General features: G+C 41.3%; 1 protein-coding gene across 15 annotated transcripts in view; it reads left to right on the top strand.

The window, feature by feature from the left end:
• Positions 1–17602, top strand: part of BRSK2 (BR serine/threonine kinase 2) — a 400801-nt gene that overhangs the window by 207517 nt on the left and 175682 nt on the right. The window lies entirely within an intron of this gene.

The following is a 17602-nucleotide window of genomic DNA, read 5'->3' as shown; positions in this document are numbered from 1 at the left end:
ATGTCTAGGTTGGGTTGATCTAAGTTACACCACAAGAATGGGGCTGTTCTAGTTGCATTATTCTGACAGATGTGAGCATCTGGTCCTGGGCTGTGATTATTTCTGTGGAGAACCTTTGTTCTTTGAAGTTGGAATTTCCCTCATTATAGGTGGCTGAGTCTTCTGGGCTCACTATTGGCATAGGAATGCTCTGAAACTAGATTTTGCATCAGTGAGAGACCTGTTCAGGCTTAATGAGACTGAGAAAGGCTGTTTCATTCCCTATTTCTAACAATATTAAGAGTGTATATCAGGGATGGCTGGAAGATAAATTTAATAGAATTATTGTTAATGGAATACTTTTGATGATACCACTAGTCTGTCTTTACCAGAATGTGTGCTTCTTTTCTGTTTGTGCTTTTAAAATTTAAATTCTTCATCCCTAACAAACTTCTGTTAGAAAGAAAATAACTATTCTACTTCTAGATGAATTTAGGAACAATTTGGTTATTGCATGGGTTTTAAGAAATATCCTTTCCTTTATAATGGTCTTTATAAGCATGTTGCATCCTTACAGCCCCTGATGTCCAGTCCAGGCAGCAGATTAGTGGAGAGTTTTTGTCTTTCCCAAATGTCAACTTACTCATGGAGTCCAATATTTTATGTTCACTGATACACTAGTGAAAATATGTAAACCATTAATTTACATATTAATAAATATATTAAACTCTTGTTAGGAACCGTACAATGGTACCTCGCAAGACGAATGCCTCGCAAGACGAAAAACGCGCAAGACGAAAGAGTTTTCCGTTTTTTGAGTCGTTCCGCAAGACAAATTTCCCTTTGGGCTTGCTTCACAAGACGTTTCGTCTTGCGAGTTCTTGCGAGTTTGTTTCCTTTTTCTTAAAGCCGCTAAGCCTTTAATAGCCGCTAAGCCGTTAATAGCCGTGCTTCGCAAGACGGAAAAACCGCAAGACGAAGAGACTCGCAGAACGGATTAATTTCGTCTTGCGAGGCACCACTGTATTTACAGGCAAAATGACTGAGGCAAGTGCTTGATTTTCGTTGCATTTGGTTGTCTCTGACTGTATTTACCTCTTTTTTTTCTCACTCTCCTACCCAGTTTAGTTCAGTTTATTTTTTGCGGCTAAAGCTTTTTTATTTTGTATATTCATGGAACTGGCCCCTTTTTTCTGCAGCTGCTCTTCATTTGAGCAGTGCAGAATTGAGAGGCATTTGGTAAAGTGCTTTCTAATCATAACGTAATACTATCAATATTTCTAGAGAGAATAATTCAGAATTGAAGCAGCTGGTCTCAATTAACAGAACTGCTGCTGTGGAGATGATACATGGGCAGGCATGGTGGAGAATGAAACTGCAATAAATGTGTCATTTGAGTCTGCATTGCCCTATCTAAGGGACTGGGTTGTGGGTGGATTGCTAAGTGTAGGCATATGGATTATTCTCTGAGTGTCCACTTGGGCTTCCTAGCTTGCTAAATTCAGATACATTTTTCACAGCTCTTGCTTTCAAGATGATTCTGTAATATTATTTCCAAGCAGCCTTTATTACTGGTGTCGAGCAGCTGACTAAAGGTATGACTCTGAGGCCCTTGTAATGCACTGGGAGAGTTATACCCTTGCCAGGCATAAATTATCATTTCTCTGCTAGAATAAGTGTGTAAATTTGTTCAGAATTGTTTCTCTGGCACTACACTTCTGTAGAAGAGAAAGTCATGCAAGCCTGCTGTGCCTATTAAAGTAAATCCTTTCTTAGTACGCTTACAATTCGCAGCCAGTACCATGGGCCGTTGCTACTGCTGCTGAAAGCAGTTCAGGTCAAGGTTGAAAGTGAAACAGTCTGAGGTTCTACGTGTCCTGAAGTGCAAGAAAAGAAGAGCTGTACAATGTACACTGTTAACAAAATGTTGTGGGCAATCTCTCACATCATGGTTTCTCAAATATTGTACTTAAGAAGACAACTTTTCAGGTTATCCCAAGTAAAATATGTCCTCAGTTCATGCTTCCATTGAACTGAGCAAAGTGGAGACTTGGGTCTTGCCTCTGGTCAAATGGGCAAGTTTTACATGCATTTAGAACCTCTCCACAAGGGTGATGAAGTGGTTCCCTATTAAGATGTTACGTTGAAAGTACAGTGTAAACGGAGGTGGAAACTTTCTAAAAAGGATCTTTACAGAAAAGCAAAAGAGGACTTTTGCTGGATCAGACTAAAGGTCCAGCTGGTCCAGTAACCTGTTGCTAACACTGATCTACCAGATTCTTCTGGAAAGCCTAGTAAAGGTAAAGGTACCCCTGCCCGAACGGGCCAGTCTTGACAGACTCTGGGGTTTGTGCGCCCATCTCACATCTATAGGCCGGGGGCCAGCGCTGTCCGGAGACACTTCCGGGTCACGTGGCCAGCGTGACAAAGCTGCATCTGGCGAGCCAGCGCAGCACACGGAACGCCGTTTACCTTCCCGCTGGTAAGCGGTACCTATTTATCTACTTGCACCCGGGGGTGCTTTCGAACTGCTAGGTTGGCAGGCGCTGGGACCGAGCAGCGGGAGCGCACCCCGCCGCGGGGATTCGAACCGCCGACCTTTCGATCGGCAAGCCCTAGGCGCTGAGGCTTTTACCCACAGCGCCACCCGCGTCCCCGGAAAGCCTAGTAGCAGAGTGCAAAGGTATCAAAAGGTTGCACTAAATTTTGGGTGTCAGGTTAAAACTTTCTTCTGCTTCTGGCCATTTGATGGCATGTAATGGGCTGGGGTTTTTTTTACTTATTATTTTTCTGTTTGTTTTTGGTTAATTATATATTCTGCCAGTTTTTCTTTTAACTTTTTTATGGTGTGTATGCTTTTAGTATTACATAGATTGATTGCTATTTTATTGTTTAAACTCTTATATTTTATAGTTCTGTAAGTTGCATTGGGTCTTTTTTATTTTAGAAAGGCAACTAAGAAATGTGATGAATAGTACTAATAGTTTTGTCTCTAGTGTCTGGTTTTCAGAGCTACCCTGCCACAGAACATGAGGATTTCATTTCTCCATCATGGCTTAGTCGGCAGTGATAGGACCATCCCTGTTTTTCTGATTCCTTTTGTAAAAATAAGCTAAGGTAGTTCCATCACCACATCTTTGGACAGTGAAGCATACATACATTTGTACATTTAGAACCACAGCCTTAGAATACTATTTTACTCAACAAAAACCTTGTGTGTATGTGGGAGTTTGTGGGTGTGAGTGGGTGTCAGTCTTCAATTAAAAACCAGCGCCAGGACTGCTTGTGTGGCATGATGATTTTCATGATTAATTGGTTGTCAGTGCTGTCATATTGATGTTCACCCAGGAGATTTGAATAGCACTTGGGGGGGGGAGGAATTGCCACAAATAAACAAACCACACCCAAGCTATCAGATCTTCATCTTATCACATGTATTTTCTATTGTTCTCACTGGGATATGAATGTGCCTATACACTGAGCCACTATTTTGAGGGTTAAGGATGTGCCCATTTTAAGCCTTTCTGTTTTTCTGGAGGAGAGCAGATTAGGGGTGTGTACGTGTCTGTGTTGCATGTGTGAGAGCACGTAGGTGGCGAACAAACTGCAGAAATGATTGGCACTCATCAAAGAACTCAAGTGCACATAAACATTCATGCTCCCTACTCTGCGACCCTAGTTTGTATTCCAATAACAACCCATTTATCTCAGAAGAACTTTATGAGTGAGAGTCTATCCTCTGAGTTCAAAGAGATAAAAAAAATAATGTGTGCGTGCATGTGTGTTTGTAGGGTTTATTTTTCCTGACTCCCTTTCCTGCTCTATGGAAGCTTGGGGATCTATTACTGACTGTAAAAGAGAGTGTGTTGTTTAAAATCTGGAACTTGCAAGCGGCACTGAGAGCTTGCTCACTTGTCATCTGTTTGAGCATTTAAAGAAGTTGGATAATTGTGTGTTGTTGTTTTTCTGCAGAGAAGACAGACTCCCTCCTTTTTTCCCATCCCACCCACAACTTCTTGCACTTCAAATTATTCTTTAGAGGGGAAATTAAGCAAGAATCATGAACACATGCTGTACCTGTCGAGAGAGCAAACCTGTCAACAAGCCTAGGACATCTCACTCTAAATTTAAAATGATGGGTGAATTGATTCAGTTGAGCAGATTTCAAGACTGGTTTAACCTAAACCCCAGACATCTCACTTTTACGTGTTCAGAGCTACACAGTGACAATCAGGCATTGTCCTTTGTATAGTCACATTCTGGAAGATAATGGATTTTGTATTCCTTCATGTACCACTGAGGCTTCAGTTAGTATATTATTTGAGAGTCTAAAAAGGCCATTTAAGTCATTGTTGGTCTTTTAATCACGGTCTGTTAATGCCTGACCTAAAGATAGGACATGATGTTCTAACAGTCCTGGTTCATTAAGACAGTATGAAATAATGAAGATGGGCAATGCCACTATTCCATATTTTCTTACTACTCTGGAGCTGATAAAGCAGCAAGCACTTCCTCTGACATCCTTCCTTCCATTCAGTCAAGTACACTTTGGCTTACTTCTTAATTCTAAAGGTTTTTCTAGGTACCAACACAGAAAGTTGAACAGCAAGTATGTCATAGCAGAGGCTCATCACAGCATGGGAGCTTGCTACAAGGGTAGTTAATATATGTCACTGCTGCTGGTGGGTCATCCATGTTGATCCTATAAGCTTATTTAGAGGAACAGAGATCAGCAGAGATACCTGGGGCAAAGTAGTTCAAATGTAGATGCTGGGTGTACCAATTCAACATGCCTATTGCTCACAAATACCTGTGGCTTGGGGTGCCTTAAGTGTCCTTCTACTTGGGCAATAATTTTTATTTTATTCTACTGTTTCATAAAATTTATATACCACTTGACTGTAAAAAAACAACAACCCTCAAAGTGGTTCAAATAACCTTGTAGGATCTATGTTACTCCTAGTAGAAGAGTGGAGACCTTAGCTAATAGTTAGCTGTTAGGTGAATCCACTTGATCTGAGACTGAGAAGAACTTGCCCTAGGTTCAGTTTTCAATTGTTTAGGTCTTCCTTGGACCATACAGGTGTTTCCCTACCATACCAGACATATTGTTTCAGTGCATCCAATATATGAATAAGATGCTCCCATCTTCACTTCTTGCCAACCCATGTACAAGCTGGGTACTGCACTTTTGTGGAAGCCTAGCCTGCAACATTCCTCTGAGAGTTCAGGCTCAAAAACTGAAGGTGCATGCATTTTGGGTTAAGTGAGATTTAGTTATCAAATCAACATTGCTCTGTTTTAAAGAAGCTGCCATGCCTGGATTCTGAATGCTAACATCTGTTGAGAGTGTGCATCTGTTCAGTACCGCAAGCTTGTAAACAGATTTGGGAAACTGTCTAGGATTCATCTTTGCAATGCAACACATTATCTGAGAGCAGATTTCAGTAGAAGGCTATATAAAAACAACAACCTCAGTAACCAATTAAGGACTTTGTACACATCTTTCTTCATCCGCTTCCACTATAACCATGTTGTTCTGATTTAAAATGAAATCAATGTGGTGAACTTAATTTACATTGTTGTTATGTGTTCTGGAACATTATGGGTTGTGTACAATAGGTTTTATTGACTGAGATTTCTGGGGAGGGGGGAATATTAAAGACTTGTGTAAATTCCATACATGTTACTGGCGTATTGTGGATTTTCAGTTGTCTGTGAGTGGTACTCCCCTTTGCTCTCTCTCTGGCCACTCCAGTGCAAGTTGCTAGGAATACAGGAAACTATGGTATACTGATTCACACCATTGGTCCATCAAGCTTAGTATTGCCTACACTGACTGGCAACAACTCTCTAGAATTTCAGAAAGGGAACCTTTCCAGTCTTGTCTGGGAAGTTCCATCACTGAGACGCAGCCTGAGTCTGAGTTACTAATAGGACACAGTGCTGGAGTGATCCTCTGCCATATATGAAAGTTGCCAGGAGGTGAGGGGGAAATTGTTATGACAATGACTGGGTTAATACTGGTATCTCTTTCCTAGTCTAAATAAGTGTGCCTTAAATAATCCTCTCTCTCCATTTTACAACCTGTGTAGGGCAAGAGGGTAGCTTTTGCTTCCCTTCCCATCACTATGATCACATTATGCTTCTTTTTCCTCTCCCCTCCCCCTTTCTTCTCTATTGACTCCATCTTCCTTTTGGTATAATTTCCCCTTGCACTCTCCATCATTGTGCTCAAAAGAGTATATTGTTTCCACCCATGAGGTTTTAGTTCTTGCTTCCTCTACTCAACAAAAGCTTACATGCCAAAATCTCCATGTCTTCCATATCGCTCCCTCTGTCTGGATTGCACCACCCTGTTGTATTAGTTTTGCATGCTTCCCTTTAATTTCTTCTGCAAAACATATTCTAGATCTGTAGAGGAGACATCACCTAATGTTTTCTGTTTCTATGAAGGTCTCCTTTCTGCCTCCACTCTTTAATAAGCCCTGTCCCTTGACTTTATTCTCTCTTAAAAAGAAGAAGTAGTGCTGGCCTACATATTTAGAAGAGCGATTGGGACCATATCACTTTGAAGGCCAGGTGAAAGACCTCATGACAGAATGCTCTTTCACACATAAACTCTCTACACATTAACAGATCAGAGAGCAAAGGTTAGGATGATTTTCTACTGATGCTTTACCCTTCCTAGGCTCAGAGATGTTGCCATGTGGGAACATCCTCCAACTGCATTCTGTAACTATATAGTTCTGTACATGCAGATTCTTCTATGCCCCGGACACAGAGCATCCATTTCACCTTCATGCCTGTATAGTGCTTAGCTCCAGATCACCACCAAGAAATATTCAGGTCACTTACACACAAACCTGTTTATTGAGCATTAATTCTGATTTGTTTGCTGGGAGGTTACATGTTATCGCATACTTCCCAGTGCATTTTCCTGTCACTTTCTTTATCACAAGAAGTCTGATCTCCTGGGGAAGTGGGTTTGCTGCTTTTTATATACAAAGTTGCGCAATTGTTTTTGTTGCCGACATTTTGATTGTGAAATTGCTTCAAGGTATTTTATTGGAAGCAATTTCTAAATGCAATTAAATAAATACATACAAAACAAGACCTCACAATCAGCTATAATTTCTCAACCTGAAATTGCTGGTGTGTGATTGAATGCCACCTCAAAGCTGTGACAGTCTTAGGTGAAACTGTTTTACTAAGTTCTTTGATAGCTATGGCTAATGGAAGTTACAGTGTACAGTGGTACCTCAGATTACATATGCTTCAGGTTACATACGCTTCAGGTTACAGACTCCGCTGACCCAGAAATAGTACCTTGAGTTAAGAACTTTGCTTCAGGATGAGAACAGAAATCATGCGGTGGCGGCGCAGCAGCAGCATGAGGCCCCATTACCTAAAGTGGTGCTTCAGGTTAAGAACAGTTTCAGGTTAAGAACGGACCTCCGGAACGAATTAAGTACATAACTGTTTTCATAGAAAAGGTTTCAATGGGTTGGATTGAAGCATCACTAAAATATACCATGAATATCAGACAAATGACTGGGCTAGTATTTTGCTTACCAGGGAATAATAACAAATTAATATTGCATGAGGGTAATGGTAGGTTAATGCTAGGCAAGCCGGTGCCATGGGACATAGGATGAATTTACCAAACTCTCTAATATTGGGAGTGAAAGCTATTTTTAAATGCCCTTTTTATTCCCTCTGAAATTTCCTTCCAAACGACTCTGAAATAAATCCCCTTTTGTAATGTTCTTATCCTTTTTTCTTTGATGAATTTTCTCCCAGCCCTCCTACTCTCTCAGCTGTTCCAGAATTTCCTTCCTAAATCTCTTCTGTCCTTCATTAACCTCCCAGTGTCCCTCACCGCCCAGCCATGACCGCACGGAAAAAGCAAAATGGAGGGAAGTAATTGTCCATTTCTTTCTCTTTTAAATTAAATCCTTGATGTTTAAACCTGGTGTCCAGTACTGTATCCCACAATCTGTCCCTTTTGACATGGCCTTTCATGAAAACATACTTCAGTTTCCACCTTTTTTAACCCATGAGAGCTTCTGCACTTCAACAGATTTAATGACGGATAGAAATCAACAACTTGAAGATTTTCCTAGCATGGAGCTGCAGTGATGGGAACAGTTTGTTATGCAGTTGTAGCATGTGCAGAGCCTCTGACCCCAAAAGAGTGGGAAACAGAGTTGAAGACAAACAAAGCTTCACTTAAAAGAAAGTGCTACCATATAGTCTCTCTACTTCAGGGCCAGGGAACACTTTTCAGCCCAAAAGCAGCATTCCTTTGTGAAGGGTATGTTCCTGAGATTCCCTACCGCACGCTACTTCATGGTAGTGGTAGTTCGTTTTTCCCATCCTAGGGGGTGATGGGCATAACTGAGACTGCTTTTCTTACCTGTTCAGGGATTCAAAAACAATGGGGGTGGCACATCATGCAGGTTTCTGTAGTGCCATCTCTGGCTCCCTGGCACTACAATTTTCTGGAAATTAATGTGTTTCAGAACCACTGAAGTGGAGGAAGATAAGTGGAAAGTCAAGTACTAGAAATGCCACCATAATAGACAGGGTTGTAATATCAACCTCTCTCCCATTTTCACTCCAGACTTCATTACACAATTAGGCTCCGACCCCTCCAGAATGTGAGGAGCATCTTGGAAACGTATGGTTTAAATCTGCTGGGATGGTTTCCAATGGGTGGTAGCTAGCTAGCATGTTTGGCCACAGGGGGTATTGAACCTATAGAAACCAACTTCTAGTGGCAGAGGTCCCTTCACCCCCTCATAAAATATTTGAGGGGAGTGGGGGCCCCAAAGTTGATAAGCATTGCCATTCAAATGGTGTGCATGTGCTGTGTCTTGTGATTGATTATGCAGGACAGGGCTTACCTCCCCCCCCCAAAAAAAAATATTTTACTCAGGTTGCCACCCCTGATGGAACCTGAACCTTTCTGGAAGTAGGAAGGAGTCCCATTCACTTAGCCCAAAGGTTGTAGCGTGGCGTTTTTGAAAGAAAGAAAAAAGGCTTTGTGCAGGTTAAGTGCTTAATAGAGAGAATACTTAAAATAAGAAACCAAGACTTAAGTGTATGTGTGTACAGGAATCATTCTTTGAGGACAGCATAGACCATGCTGCATTGCCACTTAAGCATTTGGTTATACATGCATCATGAGAGATTTCTGCCATTAATATCTTATAACTTTCAGAAATCGAATAAGAATGCACAAAGACATGTAAAAGTTATGTTTAATTTCTGCCAGTTTTACTTTTTATCTTGTGGTAATCTGAAAAGTTTAAGAACTCTGAATCTCCTGTTTTATGCAGTTGCAATCTAATTGCATACTGTCTGTAATCCTCTGCAAAATGCTACATATTTTACACACCAGATTTAAAACCCAGTTTTTTCTTGCAGTAGTAGAAAATAAATCACCTATGCTAAATAACTTTTGCAGCATGTGATGATATAGTTGGAGAATGGAACAATGACAGGACATGGAAGCAGAGAAAGTCCTTTTAATACCTGTTCAATGGGTTTAAGTAGCTAGTTTTATTTTCAGTGAGCTGTCTGTATGGAAGGTACATTATACTCTTATCGCCTTATGTAGGGGCATATGCATTCAGAGTATCTAACTTTTAGAAAAAGTTCACATTTTGTTAACGTGGGGTTGTGATTGCATAGGGCTACATATGGAACAACTGACTTGATGCAGGATCAGACAAAAGGACACATAATCACAAAATTGGAAGGGAAATGAAAAAGAATGATCTAGTTCAATTCCATGCTGATGCAGGAAACCTGCCGCTGCAGCATTCCTGATAGGTGGCCATTCAGCCTCTGGACAGATGCAAATGAAGTCAGTATTGATTATGATGCATAGCCACAGCACACTCTTAAGAGCTGCATGTCTTTGACTATTTGAATTGTTAAAACAACCCGCTGGTGGCTGATGAACATTGCTGCTTCCCCTCCTCCCAGCTTGCTTCAATTTATTTCTTATTGTATGCTTCCATGGATTAAAAAGATGCCTGCGAAAAAGAAAATGGACCTAAACCACTCTTCATTGTAAGCAGACATAATTTGTTCTGTTAATGACAGCATGTTTCTTTAGACAAGCTTTCATCATGTCTGCACCGGGCCCATGCTTTTCAGCTCACATTCTGTCCCTAGTGTAAAATATAAAAACCCTTGGATGGACTGGTACGGAAGCTTTGAGAAAAATGTTATCCACCCGCTGGTGATTTTGCTCCACCCGCTGTATGCATTTTCTAAAACATAATATCCCGCTTCTTAAGCAGAATTTGATCTTTGGGTGGTGTTTTAAAGTAATCTCCAGAGGGAATATTTGTGCATCTGGAGACTGTTAACCTTAGAAAATGAAACTTTATTACAGTAACATCAAGTGGCTGATTTCAACTGTTCAAAGCCAGTTTGATTCATTATGGTAAACACTACTTTGCTTCTGGGCACCTCCCTCTCAGGCTGTGCCATTGTGATGCAGGAAGAATGTAGAGAGTTCTGTGGCTTCTTGACATATCAGCCAAAGCACTGTAGGCTACAGATAGCATTATTCTCAAAAGTTTCCCTCTGTTTTCTCATGATCAAGTGGATATCACTGTAATAAGTGGGTGGGGAAAGCTTTGTAACACCACATTTTCTGTGAACCGATAAGCTGAGATTAAAAATGACTGAATTAAAAATGCCCTTGGAGAACATGGGAGTTCTTTGCCCAATCATGGCTGCTAAAAATTACGCAGCAGTGTAAAAACATTACTAGCTCACCACTCAACATCAGTGAGTTGCACTGAGGTCCTTACTTAGTGTGTTTACTCACCTGAAAATTAATTCATTCCTCTTGAGCAGATGGAGACTGGTGATGTGATGAGAATACAATGCGGAGACAGACAACAATCATTCTAATAAAAATTGAGATGTTGAGAAGTGAGTATATAGGCTTACTATGCCAAGACCTGAGTAACCCTTTTGTTAGCAGATACAGCCTCTTCACTTCTACATTTGCGCTATAAGCAATCAAACCAGTAAGCCTTAAGTTAACCATAGTTTACAGTTTGATATGAACTGAGAAACTACCAGCCATTTCAAATATTATGATATATCACAGTTTATTGCAGACTACCCCAACCTTCCAGATGTTTTAGACTACAACTTCCATAATCCTTAAACATTCTCCATGCTGGTGATGGCTGATGGGAATGGTTGGGGAATGTTAGAATGAGCAGCAGTGGGCCTTGAGCGCCTGTCATCCAGCATGGCCATGTGATTGGAAACATTTGTTAATTTTTTTAAATAATTAACTGCAGTTTAACATTAACTGAAGTTCATTTTAGGAATGCTTTGTTGAAACAAGCCAGCTTGTTTGAAGTTAACTATAGAATGCTGGAAATATGCCAAGATTATTTCACTTTGTTAGGTTCAGAAGAAATGACAAGCTGCAGTTAATAAAGGGGGGGGGAAAGAATAATAAAAAACCAGAAGTGAAAGCTTCTTATCTCCTTGTGGCTGTGCCACAGGAGAAGAAAGGGAAGCAGGCAAGTGGCATGGGATTAGCTGTGGCTTATTAATGTCAGCCAGCACTATGTTTGTCAGCTGCTGAACAAGTTAGGACTGTGGTTTAATATTCTGGTGTATTCCAAACCTTAGTGCACCAGTTCTGATGAAATGAGAAGCAACCAGGGAAGCTTCCTGGTTTGATGGCTTCCACTTTGAAGGGAGAAGTGGCTGTGTGTACAGGCTAAATTCTTGGTCATACCTTGTCTTATTAAGCCATGATATGATGGGTTCAAGAAAGCTCTGCTGAAATCTGCCCTCCAATTTCTCAAAAGTTTTCCCTTGTGAAACAGGCTTCCATTTTTCTTCTTAAATATCGGGGCACTTGAGAATTTCTTTAGAATGTTGGTGGATGTTAAGCTTTTACTGTATCATTGCGAGGTGACCAAATTTGCAGTGTCTGGCTGCCTGCACTTCCTTCTGTTGAAAAAGACCCATGGAAGGATTTATCTCATGAAGGATTTATCTCTGGGCTTTTCATAGAATCATAGAATCATAGAGTTGGAAGAGACCACAAGGGCCATCGAGTCCAACCCCCTGCCAAGCAGGAAACACCATCAGAGCACTCCTGACATATGGTTGTCAAGCCTCTGCTTAAAGACCTCCAAAGTAGGAGACTCCACCACACTCCTTGGCAGCAAATTCCACTGTCGAACAGCTCTTACTGTCAGGAAGTTCTTCCTAATGTTTAGGTGGAATCTTCTTTCTTGTAGTTTGGATCCATTGCTCCGTGTCCGCTTCTCCGGAGCAGCAGAAAACAACCTTTCTCCCTCCTCTATGTGACATCCTTTTATATATTTGAACATGGCTATCATATCACCCCTTAACCTCCTCTTCTCCAGGCTAAACATGCCCAGCTCCCTTAGCCGTTCCTCATAAGGCATCGTTTCCAGGCCTTTGACCATTTTGGTTGCCCTCCTCTGGACACGTTCCAGTTTGTCAGTGTCCTTCTTGAATTGTTAAGGGCAGACACCTGCCAGGCTGCATAGTGCAGATCACTGATGAAAAGATCTGTGGAATAATAGAAATGATGCTCACATGCACCCTCACCAACCTCAAAAGAAGGCAAGGGCAGCAAAAACTCTGCAACTTATCCATGAGAATTTCACTAAATTTCCCCCCTCCCCTTTGATAATTTTCTGATACAATTTATTTTCTCATTAATTGGTGGATAATGGTAAAAAAAAAAGTGTGATAATTTTTTTGGCACAAAACTGGGTTTCAGAAAGGGGAGGAAGTGAAAGGACTTGCAGCAAAGCCTTCATTGTGTTGTGCCAGTTTTAAAAACTTTCGCCTGGTAGGTGTCATGGGATAAATTCATCTGTGTACTTATTTTCATTAGAATCCTCTTGATGTAAAATTCAAGTAATATTTCTATAAAATTAGATTCCTCTTTTCAAAAACATCTATAGTATGCACCAATTCCACAAAATTAGCTCCAACATACATTATCTAGAATAAATATTCATATGCAAATGCTCATTAGAAACCAGGGAAAGCTGGTTATCAGTAGTCGGTTTTTCTGCCATCAAATATTGTATATTCTCAAGTTTGCACTCCATTTTACTTTTGCCCCCAATTAACCAGATCTTGACACCTGAATAACTTTGTGGAGTCATCTACATATAATTACAGGCATAGGGTAAATTTTTCTTTGCAACACAATTTAACCTATGAAATCTCTCTCCCTGTCTGTTAACTCACCTCCTGCCTGTGCATCACTCCAGATCTCCAGTAAAAGCTTCCATACTCTTTTTCATTTGCCATTTCCTATTTTTTATCCACACCTTCCTGAGTGTGTGAAAGCTATTTTGAGGTAACACTCTGACAAACTATTATTTCTGTATTGTTTGAAAGTTCAGGGATTTCTAGGTAAATAATTCTAGGACCAGAACTTCCACCCCTGTTCAGCAATTAGCTCTCCTCCATGTTCTCTGACTGTGACATATGTAAGAGGGACTAAGTTCCCAGAATAATTCACAGCTATTGGGCAGTAGATCGGGCAGGCTTGCCAGCAACCTGGACCCGATGGAGCAACATGTTAGCATGCTGGCAGGTACACGGCTGGGAGGAGTCTAGGAACCAGCTGTGGACAACTGCTTCCAGATGCAGTTGACCCTGAAATAACACAACAGACTATATGCTTGCCTGCTTTTATTGTTGTGATAGTTTAGTGCTCCCATACTTGCATGAAGAAGGTAATCATGGTGACAGGGGCTTTGTCGCCTTGCATTTAGCCCTGCCTCCAAGGTCACACAGCTCCTCCCACCCCCACCATTGCCACCCTTGTCATAACTTCTGCAGCCTGCTGTACTTGAGGAGGTTTCCCATGTAATGTGGAAACTTGGACAATCTGAGTTCTAAATCACATGGGGAACCTCCACATGAAAAATAGGATCTGTAGTATTACAAACTCTTCCTCTCTTCCCTCTTTCTGGCTCTGAAATTCATGTGCCACACGAGGGAGAGGTTTCTGCTTTTGACATGGTCTTGTACAAGGTTAAACTAACATAAATATAGAAATGGTGTTGTCATGACCTCAGAGTCCAGCAGCAATCGAGATTCTTGAGTTGAAGGCTATAGAGTCTCCAGCTCAGAAGCCAGTTTAGGTCCAGGGCTCTGAGCATGCTGCTGGCGATGCAGAAGCCATAGCACTTGAGGCTGATGGACAGAATCCCCCAGAAGAACCTCCTGTACCACCACTAGTGGCACAGGGAATGTCCCATGCAGGAGGATATAGAAGAGAAGAAGGCCCATTTTCAGGCCAGAGGATTGACCCTTAAGAATCAGATGCTCTTCACAACAGGGGTCAGACCCTGAAAGAGGTAGTCTGGAGACAGAGGCTTAAAAAGGTGCAGTCTGCTCTCAACCTTTTTTGGAGCACGTTGCTCACTCAGTTATCTGTGGTTGCAGCAACTCCTGAATTCATTTCTTTTCCTAAGAAGCCTGTACCAAATGTCGTTCATCCAGACTTCCTGCATCATTAGCATTATAAATACTGAGTTCCTCCCTGTTGCTTTTTCATTTTGCAGCACAGCATTCTTTTCTTCTAAAGTAGACTCCTGAGCTTCAGTTCATTAAATGGAAGGCACTCTATGCAATATCTGAGGGATGCTCCTTTAAGTACTCAGTGAGAAACAGCTAAAAAGGAGACTACTTACTTTGTCTGTGTTACTTGTGTGTGTTGGAACTTCTCATAGTGAATCTTCTCATAGTGTAGAACAGGTTCTTATTTTTTCAGCTTTTCACTTATCCATTCCATGTGACAAATTTTGATTGCTAGAGGGTAGAAGGGTAACACCTTAAGAGCTGGGTTCATAGCTTGGGAGTGCTTCTCAATCCAATATTACTTCTGGAAGCTCACATGTAGGCTGTGACTTGAAGCACTTAAACCAATTTATGTCGGTGTCCCTGCTTTCCTGGAAAATACTTACCTGGTTAGTGTAACATATGCCAATTATATACTATTTTAGTTGGTTTCAAATTTTTTATGAGCCACGTTTAAAGCAATGGGTTTCATCTTTAAAGCCCTTAATGGTTTGGCTGCACAGTATCTAAAGGACCTGACATTTTAAGGAATTTGTGGTTGTTTTGTGGTTGTAGCATAATGTTTAGGGATGTCACAAGAAATCAAATAAGAGCACTCAAAACTGTACCTTCATGTGTGAGGTCACTGTGGGTTGAGTAGGGTCCCATTCATCCCATGCTTTGAATTTCCACAGTGACTGTCTCTTCCTTCCTCTGCCATCCCAAAGACACACCAAATTTACCTGTGGCAATGGTGGCAGGGATGCTCCCATTCCTTGGGGGGGGGGGTTCCAGTGAGACTTGTGGTTCCACTCCAACCATTGGAAGGAAAGGATGCACCACTGAGGAGCTGGTTCACTCGGCTTCATTGTTGCTGCCTTGCCTTCTCCTGGTGTCATGAGAGCTCATCAAACTTATCTGGGGCTGGGGAAGGGGGGTGGAGCAGCAAGTGCCAGGAGGTACACCAACTTCTCTGCTGAGCATCCTTTGAGATTTGTAGTCTCAATACATTCCTCTAAGGGAAAGATTCAACACTGAGGAGCTGGCATATCAGCCTATACCACTGGTGTCTCTTACTTCACCTGTTCCAGATACATTTGGTGAACCCTTGGGGCGGGGGATAAAACGCAGAGAGCAGAAGTTTTGAGAGCTCACTGGTGTGTTCATAAAGCATCAAACCCCTTGGGAACCTGCACCAAGGTGCTCATACATCCCTAATAATGGTAACTTAAGTAGAATATTCTTTGGCTTAAGCCTTAAGGAATCTACCAACTGGCAGAGCAAGCATTAGTGTGGTAGTAGCAACAGTACATCACATTGGTTGAATCTCCCTCCACAATAAAGGGCACACTGTGAATAGGAAATGCCTTTCAAATCAAAAGAGTGATATTGTTCATTTGTGATTATCACCACTGCCAAGGCATTCCATGCTAACATCTGTGTTTAGGCCATCTTTGTTCTTCTGTAAGTAACTGAAAGAGGACAGGGTCAGGAATAAAATCACCCTCTGATTCAACAAACCAGAAGAATTTTAGTTTGCCCTCTGATGTGTCTCTTGTCAACTTGCTTGCAGCAAGTGAAGCTGAGATGAAAAGGCATCCTTTAGCTTTGTGATTGTTGTTCTTAGACCTCTTTATCATGGTCTGGTAATTTCATGTGACACAACAGTCCTTATTTCCAAAATGCTGGATCTAGGGCTACTGTGATATAATAAACGTGGTGGAGTAGTGAGCAAGGCACATATTTAAACAATCACACAACACACTGAATTCTCTGCAAAGATCCACCGCCATTCTCAAACGCAGCAGTTTGGTCATGTGAATCAACTTTAAGTTCCACGGGCATCATCTTGGAATATGTGAGTATATATGAAATAATATATAATTATTATTTCATTAATTGTCAACATGAATCATGAAGGGTTAAGAATAAGATGCAGTAACATCTCAGTCCTGAAGATTCTACAGCAGAAATTTCATAAACCATACTACTGATGCAATTTATTTCTTTTTTTAACAGAGCACTGACTCTGCAGGGAAAGACAGAGTAATTAATTAAATAAGTTTTTATTTTTTAAAAAATCAGTTCAGTTACAAACAGTGGTGAGTTCAGTTAGATCAACAGGCACAGTTATTGCCTTGCCCCCCCCCCAAACACAGGTCTTCTTTCTGCAAACCTATGTCTGATGAAGGTACAAATATGCACCCAAACAGCAAGAGTAGGAAAGGTCCTGGGAGCCATTTTAATTTATGTTTAGGAGCCATACGAGGATGATACTGCATAATAACCTGAACTTACAGTCCTGCAATGCAGCAGTAAATGAGGCTAAAGAGGGAGGGGGAAGGCGATGCTTTTCCCTGAAACATTTAGGGGAACTGTGTATTTGGGTCAGCTAAGTCCTAAAGCAGAATTTCTGTGCTGTCTCTTCAACCCACTTTCATACATTATTGAGAAAGATGCCAAGCCTTAAAGAAACCAGGGCAAATATTAATAAGGAAGGCACTTTTATTATGATAACACGCCTGTGTTTCACTGTTTTGAGGCTGCTATTTCAAGAGCCACTTAGGTAGAGAGTTTCTAATGAGCGTATTGCAATCTGGATAAGCCTGTGAAAACTGACTTCTTGGAACTTTTTCAGCACAGTTTCCAGTGTTTAGAAGCAAAATACTGTACAGTTAGAAGGGATTGTGAGGGTCATCTAGTCCACACCCTAAAACCCAGGAATCTCATCAATGACCAATGGCCATCCAACCTCATCTTAAGAACTTCCAGTGAGAGTTCACCGCCTTCCAAGGAAGTCTGTTCCACTGTTGAACAGAAAGCTCCTCCTGATGCCGCAACCCATAACACTGTTTTATAGCAGGAAAATGGATGGAGGGGATGGCATGAGTAGGGCAAGGGCAGAATAAAAACAATTATTGCAGATTGCAGCTATAACAAAGGCGGCATTTTTCCATCCCCGCCAAGCTAAGCAGTTGGCTCCTTACCTCTCTCGCCCTGACCTAGCCAC

The sequence above is a fragment of the Podarcis vaucheri genome, assembly GCF_965113315.1.
Source record: "Podarcis vaucheri genome assembly, chromosome: 1".
NCBI classification, from domain to species: domain Eukaryota; kingdom Metazoa; phylum Chordata; class Lepidosauria; order Squamata; family Lacertidae; genus Podarcis; species Podarcis vaucheri.
This window is presented reverse-complemented; position numbering and strand designations above follow the sequence as displayed.